Here is a 13,293-nt window from a genome sequence, read left to right as displayed (position 1 = left end):
CTTCCTTCTAATGTGACTTTCTTTGCATGACTAACAAAGGCAGGAGATTTGGTCAGGTGACTTTCCCCAGGAGTTACTGGAAAAAAGGAATTCTTCCTCTAGGGACTATGTTTTTAAGCTCCTCAAAGCTCTTGAGCAGAAATAGGAGCACCTCGTGTAATTCCTCTCAGTCTGTCCCAGTCTACTGATAGCTTTGATGAGAAAAGTCTCTGGAACAGAGGAAGGTCCCCCAGGGAAAGTGGAGAGAAGTGGAGAAGCCTGGGGAAGACTCAGCCATCATCTGCAACACTGTGTGAGGGAACCAGGCTTCTTCTGGCTGACTTCAGAGTATGGAATAGTCTAAGTACAAAGAGGAGGCTATCACTAACAAAGTCCTTTACTGCTCCTGGTTCAGGTGTCAGCTGAAAGAATACTTCCTTGGAAAGCCTTTCTCTGCCATCAGAGCTATAGTAGACTAACTCCTCTTGATCATCATGTCATCCTGCGTGTTTCCTCAAAACAGTTATGAAATTTTGAGATTTTCTTATTTGTTTATTTATTTTCTATTCTTATCCCCAGTGAGTAGTGAGTTCCATTCAACGGGCATCCTTTCTGTTTTGTTCACCCACACACCTACCCATCTCCAGAAGGGGGGCTGGATACACAATTTGTAGAGCCCAGTGAAAACTAAATATGTGCAGTGTTTTGTTTGAACATCAGGAAATGAGTGTTGCTAAAGATACTAAGTTATAAAACATTTTTTCTCTTTCTTAAGTGGGCTCTCTCTCAACTCATTATTTTCTGTTTTATTTTCTATTTATAGTGACATTCTCAGTAAAGAAAAGTTGGAATTGTAAATTATTAGCATAATTTTTATCTTTTATCTTTCTATCACACAATGCCAGTTTTTAATGCAAATATAAGAACATTTAATTCATATACAAAGTAACCCAAATTAGACAATTCGTATTTCTTCGCTTGTACATGTACATGTGTGCAACTTCATTCTTACAGAACAGTGGAAATGCTGCACAAAACTAACTCACCAGTTTTTATTTCACTTCTTGATGCATTCTACTGACACTCTCTCCTTTCTGTTTACTAACGAATGAGGAAGGAGTGAAAGAAAAGGAGCAAAGAAACTATAGCTGACCTTTGAACAACACAGGGATTCAGAGTGCCAACACCCCCACCCTTGTAGTAAAAAACTCATGTATAACTTTTGACTCCCCAAATACTTGGCTACAGTCCCTCCATATTCTTGGAGGATTGGTTCCAAGATTCCCCTCCCTCTGCTGCAGATGGTCAAGTTTCTCATATAAAATGGCACAGAATAGTGCATGGAATCAGCCTTCTGCATCTGCAGGTTCCCAACCTTGGATCAAAATTACTGTTTTCTGTGTGGCTCAGTTGGTAGAGTATTTTCCCATGCATCAAGAGGTTGCTGGTTCCATTCCTGGTCAGGACACATGCCTGTCTTGCAGGAAGAATCCCAAGTTCAGGGTGTGCCATGAATGTTCTGCTCTCGCATTCATGTTTCTCCCAATCTCCTTCTCCCTTCCTCTCTCTCTAAAAATCAATTAAAAATATTTTTTAAAAATACTATTTTTGATCCAAGGTTGGTTGAATCTGTGGATGTGAAACCTGGGGATATGGAGGGCCAACTGTATATTTATTGAAAAAAAATCTGTGTATAAGTGGACTCGCACAGCTGAAATCTGTGTTGTTCAAGAGTCACTGTATATACTGCCTTATCTTCCTCTTTCCCTCATGTCCTCTTTTCAGCACTAAGTCACTAAAACAAGAAAGTGACATTAAATAGAAAGGATGTGAAAGGGGTTTTTGGTACTTGTTCTTGTTCAAGGAATAACCAAAAAGCATATCCCATCTCCCCACCTGACTGAGCAGCAATAATAACACGCTTTTCTTGTACTAGCTTTGGGTCTCCCTGAGAGCCCACACACTGTGGACCACAGACATTTTGTGCCCATGGGGAGTCCCAAATGCTATATGTGAATGGAAAGGCAAAGAACCGTGGGTATTTATTTCCTTTACTCATGTGAATGTTTCATTGTCCCATCAGACTTCACTTAAAAAAAGTTTAGTAAACATATTCAGAATTGCAAGATGGCCACAGTGGTGCATCAAACCAAATGTGGGGCTATTTGGTTGCACTGATCCTACCCATAGAGCCTACCCTGGTCTGCATTCTACTGTATTGGAACTCGCTGAGGACCGAGGATGAACACATCCATTACTGTTGAACAGATGAGTGAATGATCAATTCAGAACTGTCTGTCATTGACCTGGGCTGCAGAAATAAGTGACTCATGGGTCATAAAGAGAAAAAAAGAGGGAGACAGGGAGGCTCCCTGTAGTTCCTAAGCTTATTTGCTTGTACTTCTTTCCCTGGTGTTCAATGAACTATCTCTACCTCTTTATAATAAATCTCCCCTACTTTATCTATTGCAGAAAGTATCATGTTTTTACAGCTACCTGACAAAAAAAATTCATTTTGTGCTCTGGCTCATCCTAGACATACTACACTATTCAGCTCTCTGTCATGGTTTTCACACCTCCGTGCTTTTGCCCATCAGAGCTGTTCTTACAATGGCTATGTTCTCTCTTTTCTAACAGACCAACTCTTTCCTTCTGGAAAACTGGCTCTCCTGCGACATGCTCCAGTTCTCACTTGAGAGAGTTGCTCAAGTGTCATTGTATGGAGAAAAATTGTTGACATTTCTGTCCCTGAGATCTCTTCTGGGGAGGGGTGAAGACTTGTTGCCTTTTGTATTTTTGTTTCCTGGAATCTAATATAGTGTCTGGTCCTTAGCAGATGCTTACTGTGTGTTGCATGAGAGTTAATTGTTGACTTACCAAATTACCATATATGGCTTGGTCTGGGAAACACTGTGTTAGGACTATTTTCAGAATACCTCAGTTACAAGTTGCTTTCCACTTCCAAGTCCTTATTTCTTTTGTTCAAAGATGGTTCTTCATTGAAAGATCTTGTAGCTGCCTGTGAGAATTATGTGAGGCAGTGGTACTGGAAAGGAGTGTGGACAATAAAAAGAGGCAAATTGAAATAGGCTTGGAGCTAAAGTATTCCAAGGATTGTCTGGGCTCGGCCATGCCTAGAGTATTTTTGGAGCAAACTGATTATGAAGGTATAGACAACAGATTACTGACTATGACACCCATATTCATTATTGAAAAATATGACTTAGTCATGAACCCTGTTGTTCATAAACACAGGAATAGAAATCCGAGGGGAAAGATGCCTATCTATTGCAGATGCCATTCATGAGGACAGTTTTCTAAGCAGCCTGAGCCTGTACTGCTCTTGTCTAGTCTAATCCCATTGTAAAACAGTTCAGGGCATTAAATATTGTCACTGAACATAGCAGTCCTGGCATAGTGCTTTGGAGGGGTCTCTCCCAGTGTGATGCTATTTATCATTTGTTTCTTATCCTAACAGAATTAAAGTGACAATTACTATAGAAATAAATTCTGCTTTCATGAAGGACACAGATTTGTTAAGATAATATGAAAAATATTACAGATATTGTCACAATTTCACAAATGAGATCTTACCTTACGAAACAGAAATCTTGATGAACAAATGACACATGTATTAAGACTTCTTCCTCATTACTGTCAAGGGTTGGCCATGAGGAACAAAATATTAGATCATATGAGGACTAGGAAGACTCAAGTGTAAAAGGCAAAAGATAAAAAAAATCTATGCAAGTCAGAACAAGCTCTGGACTTTTTATCCCCTTTGCTCACTTCACCATTGCACTTGTGAAGTGATCCCTACTAAGACAACACAGGCAGGTGAGACTGGCTGACATTCAAATAATGGGCGAAAGTGACTCTACTGTGGTGGTTAAAGCTCTAAAAGCTCTGAAGTCCATATGAGGGAGTGGGAGGACAGCATCAGTATCCAGCCCCCCTCATATACAATACAGGGGTCGGGGGGATCCGTCACTCTGTTTATTTCTGTGGTCTAATTGTGAGTATAAAAATTACTACCCTGATTGTGACTCAGTCAAATCGTTACCTCTAGGCATATAGCTCTCCATTATACCACTCTGTCTCTGCTCTGTGAGTCCGTGTCAAATAATGGTTAAACCTTCCACTGTTCCCCCCAAAACTGAGCACCAGCTGGCAATTTAGATCATTTGCCAACACCAGCAGTCATGTGAAACCCACTAATTGGGCACATAACTCCTGAGTACACAAACATGCCTATGCCAAAGGGGTGGCTGTGCCTCCCAACACCTTCAGAACATGCAATAATTCCATTGCTTAAAAAAAATAAGAAGAAAAAACAGAAAAGACAAGACTTGGCTGAAGGCAATATTGCTTTTCAGAAGGGAAACTTTTTTTTCCCAGGGTGCATTGTGCAGACAAAACTTACTGCATCTCTTCTGAAACTGTCTGGAGCAATCTTCCAAGATGATTAATAAAACAAGCACTTTTCACAAGAGTATAACCTTCGAGAGCACAAGCAGACAAAAAGATAGGTGGGAAACTGAAGGTTCACAGGACACCCGTGTCCACACACTCACTTTTCATCAGGGCCTGTGACACATTGTACTGTCCCTAGAGGAAGGGTCCCTAGGACCATGATACCTGTGAAAATTTTTTTGTGTAATTGTAAAGATCTTTACCTAAGAAAGATATTTTTTTCAAATGATGAAAAAGCTGGTTGGTATATTTTAAGTGCAGAAACCGTGAAGATAAAATTTGAAGATTTTTGCAGCTCAGACCCATGGGTCACAAGTTTAGAAACAAATTTCCAAATGCAATGTGTATGCTTCACTGGAGAGGGGAGGAAAATATGGTATGTATTTCGGGAAAAAGAAATCAATATTTTTGAAGACCTATTCTTTTTTAACCTTTATAACAATTCTAGAAGGCAATGGTCATGTTCTCATTTATAGATAAACAAACTGGACCTTGAAGATTTCGGTAAGCTCATACCAGTATGAAGTAGTAGCAAGTCTATTTAGGTCTAGTTCCAAACTTCATTCTTGTTCCACCATGCCAAGCTATCTGAAGCTTGGTAGAAAGGATTAAATAAATAGGTGTTGGTGGGAATTTACCTGCTTAAAAAGAAAGCACGTTTCTGAGCTGATCATTATGGTAAGGTGAGGGTCTCTGCTGAGTTGGTAAGTTGGTCAGTTTAAGCAATGCTGAATTGTCTTGTACTAAATTGTATTAATGGCATCTTTATTTCTTGATTTTTCTCTTATGTCTTAGTTTTTCAATAATTTTTATTTCTTTATTCTTGACTTATTTGTTGACTTGAAATATTATATTTTATTTTTTCTAGCACCATTTATCCCCTCTATTTCCTCTTCGACCTTCGCCGACCTCCTCGCCCCCATAGTCACCACACTGCTGTCCATGTCCCTGAGTTCTCTCTCTCTTTTTTTCTTTTTTGATCAATTTCTTCACCCTCACCCCATCTCCCCACCATCAGAGCTATCAGCCTGCTTCCTATAAGTCTGTCTCTATTTTGCTTGGTAGTTCAGTTTATTCATTAAGTTTCACATATGAGTGAAGTCATATTTATTTATTTATTTATTTATTTTTTAATCCTCACCTGAGGACATTTTTCCATTTTTCACTCAGATAGGGTGGGAAGGAGAGAGAGGAAGAGAGAGAAACATCGATGTGAAAGGGACACATCGAGTGGCCACCACCCACACCACCCAACCAGGGCCGGGGACAAACTGCAGCCAAGGTACATGCCCTTAGCGGGAACCGAACCCGGGTCTCTGTGGACCGCAGGCTGACGCTCTCTCTAACCACTGAGCCAAATCGGCCAGGGCGAAGTCATATTTATTGAATAACTGATCTAGCCAGGTACTGTGCGGTGCAGTTGGTGTGCAGTGGTTATCTTACTCTGGGTTTCTTCTAAAACTGAGCTGGAGACTAAGGCTTACATGCAGATGGTTATTCAGGAAGTGATCTTAGAGAGCAGAAGTGAGGGACCAAGCAGAGTAAAACAGGGAAGGTGGAAAGCCGATATAAAGATACATTATAGAGCTGGCCACCAGTGCAGGTGGGTGGTGCCCAGCCCTGTGGGTACCTTTTGGAGAGTGTATAGAGGGATCAGAGGAAGAAACAGCCATTGGCTCTTGGCCTGCTTTGGTTGGGAGTTACCCTACAGAGCATTAACATTTGCACACTTCAGGACTGTACAGGCATGAATGTTAGCAGACTTCTGCCCCACTCAGGAGAGTGAGGAAAGCTCTCGGGCAGGAAGCAGAGTGTTTGGTGCAGTCTTGAGGTAAGCACTGTCACTCAAGAGCCGTTTCAAACCTTGTGGAACTCTGCTGGAGCTGCCAGCTGAGGCTGAGAGGATGTGAGTGAGCAAGATTTGATGTAGTGAGCTCGATGGATATGATTCTTGCTCTCAATTCTCAAGGAAAACTTATAGTTTAGTAAGAGAGATGTATATTAAATAAATTTACCAACCACTGTTTGCAAATTTTGATAAGCACTGTGAAGGAAAAGGACAGGTGCCACGAGAGAGACTAACAGTATAGCCTGCCTTAAATTGGAATGGAAAGGCAGGCTTCTCTGGGGAGTGACATTTAGGCTGAGACTTGCAGAACAAGCAAGAGGTGGCCAGGAAGGAGGGGACAGAGAAGGGCATCACAGAGTAAAAAGCCTATGCACAACCAGAGGCAGAGTAGATACTAGTGAGGGGTTGGAACAGAAAGAAGCCCAAAATGACTCAGCAGAGGGAAGAAGTTGGAGAGAGGTGTGAAGTATACCAGGAGAGGTAGGCAGTTGGGTTCTGACTTTTACTCTGAGTCGGATGAAAAGCCAGAAGAGGTATTTTAATATTTTAAAAAATTCTCTATAATTTTTATGAAAAGGAAATTTGTGCTCTGCAATAGGAGAAGCAAGGAAGCTTTTGAGGTAGTTGCAATAGTCTGGGGAAGGAATGTTGGTGGCTTACACTAGACAGTGATAGTTGGGAAGGAGAAAAGTAGGCAGATTAAAGAGAATCCTTCAAGAAAATGTAGTGACAAACCAGAGATGAGGATGAGGAGAAGGGGGAATCAAGCGTGACTCCAAAATTTTCATCTTGTGTATTTATTGACTCACTCAAAAGATATTTTTTAAACCCTTATTATCTAGAGGGCACTCCTATAGATTACAGGATCCAAAGATTGGTAAGACTCCACCCCTGCCCTTGAAAGACCCACAGTCTAGTGAGAAAACACAGAAGGAAACAAACAATTCCAGTCGAGGATAGTAAGTGTTAAAATAACTGTACATTCAGGGCCTCATTAAAAGCTAATACAATAGAGGTTACTTCCACCCATCTAGATGACCATACATGTAGTCTACTTAGTTTGCCCTGGAAGACTACCTTCCAGTTTCCCAGAATACTTCAGGAAGTTGGTCCAGAGAAGAATCAAATACCCTTGGGTTCTTTGATCCTCACTGGTTAATAACCAACTTCTCAGCCATCCAGATGTATAGAGTTCAATCCAGAGCATTCCCTTCTGGCAATAGAAGTGCTTAATGGGTTGGGGCTATCCATACTTAGTACTGTATAGCAGAGTCAGTCTCTCTGAAGAAGTGTTCCTGTCACGACACATTGGTGATTCCTGTTATTTTCTTTGAAGCTCCTGAAGCCATAACATGTCCCCAACAGCTCTGTCCTCCAGCTGGAATTCTTACAATTATTTGCCAATCTTCAAAGACTGCATTATGCAGATGTCCTTTACAAGGTCAAAGAATTTCTTATATACCCCGTTGAGCTTGTGTTTCTATGTCCATGACCATTTCCATGAAGGTTCCTTGACCTGCTGTAGAATTTGCTTTTTAACATGCGATAAGATATCATCTAGCATTTCTGAAATCATTCTGTACATGCAATTTGTCAACCACTTTTGGTCCAAACTAATACAAAATAGTGTTGAATCTAAACTGTAATAGAAAAATAGAATAAATACTACCATAAAACTACCCTTAAAGAAATAAGAAAGAGATTGCTAAGCACCATCGAGACTGAGGAAAACCCTAAGTCATACATATTTTTAACAGCTAATAACCTAAGATGTGTACTCTCTCTCAGTCTGGCTGAAAAGCCATAGAAAAATGGTGTATTAACTTCTCATTCTGAAAACAACAACCCTATAGTGAATCAACAGTGATGGAGGCAGCACTAAATGAAGTGCACCTGTAATTCCAGGTGTTGGCTCTCCTTTAAAGTTTTTTAATCATTACCTTCCAGTCAACATCCTAGAACCCCGCTCTATTCACTTGGTATCCACTAGATTGACTGATAATCTTGACGACAGTCCTAAAATTTGAAAATGCAAAGGTAAATGGTTTTCTCATTAAATGATCCTATAATTAATTTTTATTCTGAGTTATCAGGAAAATAATTTTGCTGGTTTTAATGCACTGGTCAAAAATATACTCAGTACATTTATCTGAAGACAGCATATGAGATGCAAGACAAATCACACTGCTGAACTGATGCTCATGCTTAGTAAGAAATATTTTATGCCAAGAAAAGAAAAGCAGTGGAGACAGGATGTAGGCTCCTGTCCTAACATCCTCGCCTAAGGCCTCATGTCATGGAGCTGACCCTTTGTATGTAACCCTGATGTGGTCTAGAGTTAGCTAATCAGAACACTCCATCCTCAAAACTCTAGTTTGGTTCAGATATGAACATGTGACCCCTTGAGGCCAGTTAGAGATTGCCATGGGCCTTGTGGGACCATTAAGAAAGATTCTTTCTCTTTCTTTCTGATCTTAATCTATAAGCAGGTATATGCTTGGAGATGTTAGTGTTATCTTGCTTCTACATAGAAAGAGCTTACTTGCTTGCTTATGTAGAAGCCAAGAACAGGTAAGTAGAGTTGAAAAGTGGAGAAAATGGAGAGAATAAAGAAGAATGGAAGTCATGGAGAAAGAGAGAAAGAGGGTGAATTGAGAGAAAGTTTGAGAGAGAAGAGAGAGAGAAAAATAGAGAAAAAGGGGGAGAGAGATTAAAAGAGAAGTCAAGAGAGAAAGGAGGGAGAAAGAGGGTGAAAGAGAGAGAGGAAGGAAAGGAGGGAGAGAGGGAGAGAGAGAGAGAGGAAAGAGTAAGAGGGAGGAAGGGAGGAAGAAGAGGATAAGATATGGAAGGAGGTAGGGAGATGGTACTTGTGTTTGTGTCTTCTTGCAATGGAGACGTCCTGCCAAGTACATGATACTATTTGGTCACTGCATTTCAGCAAGAATGCAGACAACACTGGTGCCTGCCTGCACTCCTGTGTTTGAAACCTTTGCAACCATGAAAAATTAGCTTCTGATACATGCTTAATGACATAGAAAAATGCTCATGATAAGTCAAGTGAAAAACAATTTAAAAACATGATTTAGTTTTTGTGTGTGAAATATATATGTATATAATTGTATAAAAGTAGACTGTAAAAAAATACACTGGAATTTTAGAAGTGGTTATCTCTGGAGATAGGATTAAAATAATTTTAATTTTCATCTTTGTACATTTCTTTATTTCCCATATTTATTATAGTACACACAGACTGCCCCAGTAATTTGGACTAAAATATATTAATAAAAGTCTGAAATTTTATACTTTTGGATTAATTCAAGATGGCTTCCACTTAGCCCACAATAAACCCCAAAATGTATGCAAAGTTATGTTTCAAAACACGTGAACATTTTAGTACTTGACTTCAAAATGACATCCTTTGGGTGCTTTCATATTGGACCCAATATGGACCTGACCATGTTTCTAGCACTAATGCACTTTCAATTCAAACCAGGAATGAAAATTGTCCCTTCCGCATAGAGCAAAAGGGTCCAGCTCTGACTGCAGATATTAAGATAAGGGACAAGTTCTGAACCATCTGTTGATAAGGCAGTTGTGTCATTTGGAGGACATTTCTTCTCAGTGTCATCTGACAAAAACACTACATGTCAAATTCTTAAATAAAGAATACCAAGTTCCTGTTGGGGAGCTGCAAGTCAAATAAGAGATACTTGTTCATGGCATAAAATTATATATTTAAGGATTAATGTATCACACTTTACAGCTCACTGTAACTAAGAGGGGCAGAGAAGGAAGGATCAAAAGCTTCTCTGATTATTCTCATTTTAGCAGGAAGCATGAAATAAAGGTTCCTGGGGTAATTGATTACATAGTGATGAAAAGAGAAAATACACTGGACACTTTTGGTTAAGGATTTGGTGGACATTGCCACTGTCATGGAGGACACTGCCATCAGTCTGGCAGAAGGTTCTCACTTAGGAGAGAATGTAGAGTAAGTCATGCAAGGGTCAGCATTCAAAATAAAGACATAAGGAAAACACCAGCAATCATCTGGCATTGCTCTCGCTGAGCTTGGCTTCAGTTTTTCTGGTTAACAGGAGGCTTGCGAGTTTCTACGGTGTGTTGGGTGGAAACGGTGTATGCCTGGTGATTTTCACAAACAGATGAATATACTCCTATTTCCAAGCATGCAATTCAGCCACTTGGACTCCAGCAATAACTGCCACCCGTTTCAAAGGAACTGGTGTAATGCAGTCCTTACTATCTGAGCTCATATCTATTACGGAAATCAAGCTGCATGTTTTTCCAGGTGCTACCATCTTGGAAACAAGGCACAAGGGGACCAAAAAAATGTGTTTTAGAACCTAATGTGAAAGCCTCCAATTAGGGTTATTTTTTTTTTAATCTAGTTATTGCAAACTGTTTTGGCTTAAACCCGAACATAGTTAAATGTCTTCCAACCCTGCATACTTGTCACTCTTACTGCGTATGTGTTATTTTGGAAATGTTCAAAAATTCTATCAAATTAAGTGTTTAAAAAATTAAATATGTGACATTGTAGTTTACATTGGTCTTTTTTATTAATGTGAGTATGAAATTAGGCAATGCCTGTTGATTGTAAGTAAAATGAGTACACTAGAATGACTAAACAGCATATAGTCCAACTGTCAGAGGATTTCTGAAACCAAACCAGGAAAAACAGCAACATGGAATTAAATGCCATTCAGGGACTTTGATTCGTCTTTCTGTCTCTTTATGGTGTTCTATATTTCAGGCCAATCCTATTCCTTCTCCTAAACCCCCCTGCCCCACCCCCAAACAACATGAAAAGCGAAGAATAACTCTCCTGCTAAACACTGTGTAAATTTAAATTATATTTTTAAACCTCTTGCCCAGTTAGTCATATGTCTGAAAATGCATAGAATATCCTCTCAACCAGAGCATGACTCAAACTTTCACTACATGCTTGCTAAAGAACTTTGACATGCCCCATCTCTGAGGAGACAGGTGGGATTGAGACTGGACCAAATAGTGTCAGAACCACTTTATGAACGTGGAGGTCGCTCCTGAGATCAAGACTGGGTGGACCTAAAGGGTGGGGCAGCCCACTGGGCACCACATAAAGTGGGAGAGACTATAGCGTTGGGGAAAAATTGAACAGAAACTGAAGGAGTCAACCCATGGTTTCTGCCAAGTTTCTCCTCCTCTTTTTCTACAGTAAATTTGAAATCTGCTCTTATCTTTTTGGCCCCACCTTCCAACCTTTACTGGAGTCTATATTTGTTCTCTGCATGCAAATTCATTACATTCCAACTCAGACTTTAAGCCAATGTTTTGACCATAAATCTGGCCACACTACAAGCCTTTCAGCTTGTAAAGTCCCTCTTATAATCCTGCAGTGATACCCAATTGCTTTCCCAAATGCTTCATCAAGCTTCTCTGGAAAGCTTTTTTTTATATTTTCAAACTTGTTTTCTCCACATTATAAGCCCCACCCCCCATTAGAAAAACACACACAGATCTCTGTAGGCTTACTGTGAAATAATAGGTTGAATCAGAGAAAAACAATGTCTAAAATTACCATATAATGTAAAAACATTTGAGTTGATAGCCCTGGAATCAAGAACCAATGGGATAGCTATCACAATAGAATGATTGGAGTTGAACTGATGTTTCTGAGTGGTTGTTCAAAATGGTATTTTTTAATAGTACCTTTTAAAAATTTCTTCTATTGTTTCATGATTCACAAGAAATGCATGATCATTGTAGAAAAATTAGAATAAATATATTACGATAAAAGACAATAAAAATCACCTGTAACCCCACCACTGGACTGTTGATGTTTTTGATGTATATTCTTCAGGACTTCATATTAATATATTTTGCAGTTATATATTCAAACACATGTAACAAGATATCCTTTGCAAGCCAGAGGTAAGATTCAAATATGTTTGGTATATGCTGTTAAGTATCACCCCTACCCACTTCCTGCTCATGACAAATATCTATTTGCTTCGACATGATTCACATGGAAACTGGGGAGCTTTATGAGAATAAAATTCAAGGCATGTGCAAATTTGGGGTCCAGACATATATGGTTATGCCTAGCAAAATATGTGTGTGTTTGGTGTCTTGTTCCTCCAATTAGGAACCAAATATCAAAGGAGATCTAGGGGATCCATGAGAAACAAATCATTCTAAATATCAAGCTCATTGGGTCAAACTCAAAACACGGACTGAAGAAGTAAGTCATGATTCTGGTTTCAAGGTGTAGCTATAATTTCAGTCCCCATCCACCCTATCCCATCCACCCTATTTCCAATGCCCCAGGTTAGTGCACTTTGAAGAAGACTGATTAAACAAAATTAAGAGCTTAGAATTCAGAATCCCAAACAACCTTGTAATAGGATTCCTTTAATTGAACATAAAAGGACAAAATTAAGAAGCCATTTCAACTCAGACTTTGGTAGTAGCTGTTCTTACTGGAACCTCCACCTACTGTTCACACACACCCAATACCAAATTGTACTCTATAAACTGTTCTTTAACATATGTTGTAATATGATCATTTAAGCATGTCAGTAAATATAGTTCTATAATAACATCACTTTAAATGGTTTCAGTATATAGATTTTACCATAACTTATTTATAAACAGTGTTTTAAGAACATGCTTGTAGCTAAATATTTGGGTAAGTGCTAAATTATTTTATTAGAATGAATTTCTAGAGGTGGGTCGCATGTCATACACATGTTTAAGACCTATAAACCATACATATATTTTCTACCCTCTAGGAGATTGAACTAACTTCTACCAGCAATGAGTAAAATTGACAGATAAAATGTTATTTTAATTCACGTTGACATCCTAGATAGAGTAATCTCTTCCCTTTCTTAGAACCACCACCCATTGTAGATAACATGGAGGTACTGTCCACAGTTTGAGCACTCAACCCTAGCTTACACAATATGGCAGAAACCACCCAATGTATC

Source organism: Molossus molossus, unplaced genomic scaffold (genome assembly GCF_014108415.1).
Source record: "Molossus molossus isolate mMolMol1 unplaced genomic scaffold, mMolMol1.p scaffold_m16_p_16, whole genome shotgun sequence".
NCBI classification, from domain to species: domain Eukaryota; kingdom Metazoa; phylum Chordata; class Mammalia; order Chiroptera; family Molossidae; genus Molossus; species Molossus molossus.
Note: the sequence above shows the minus strand (reverse complement) of the source record.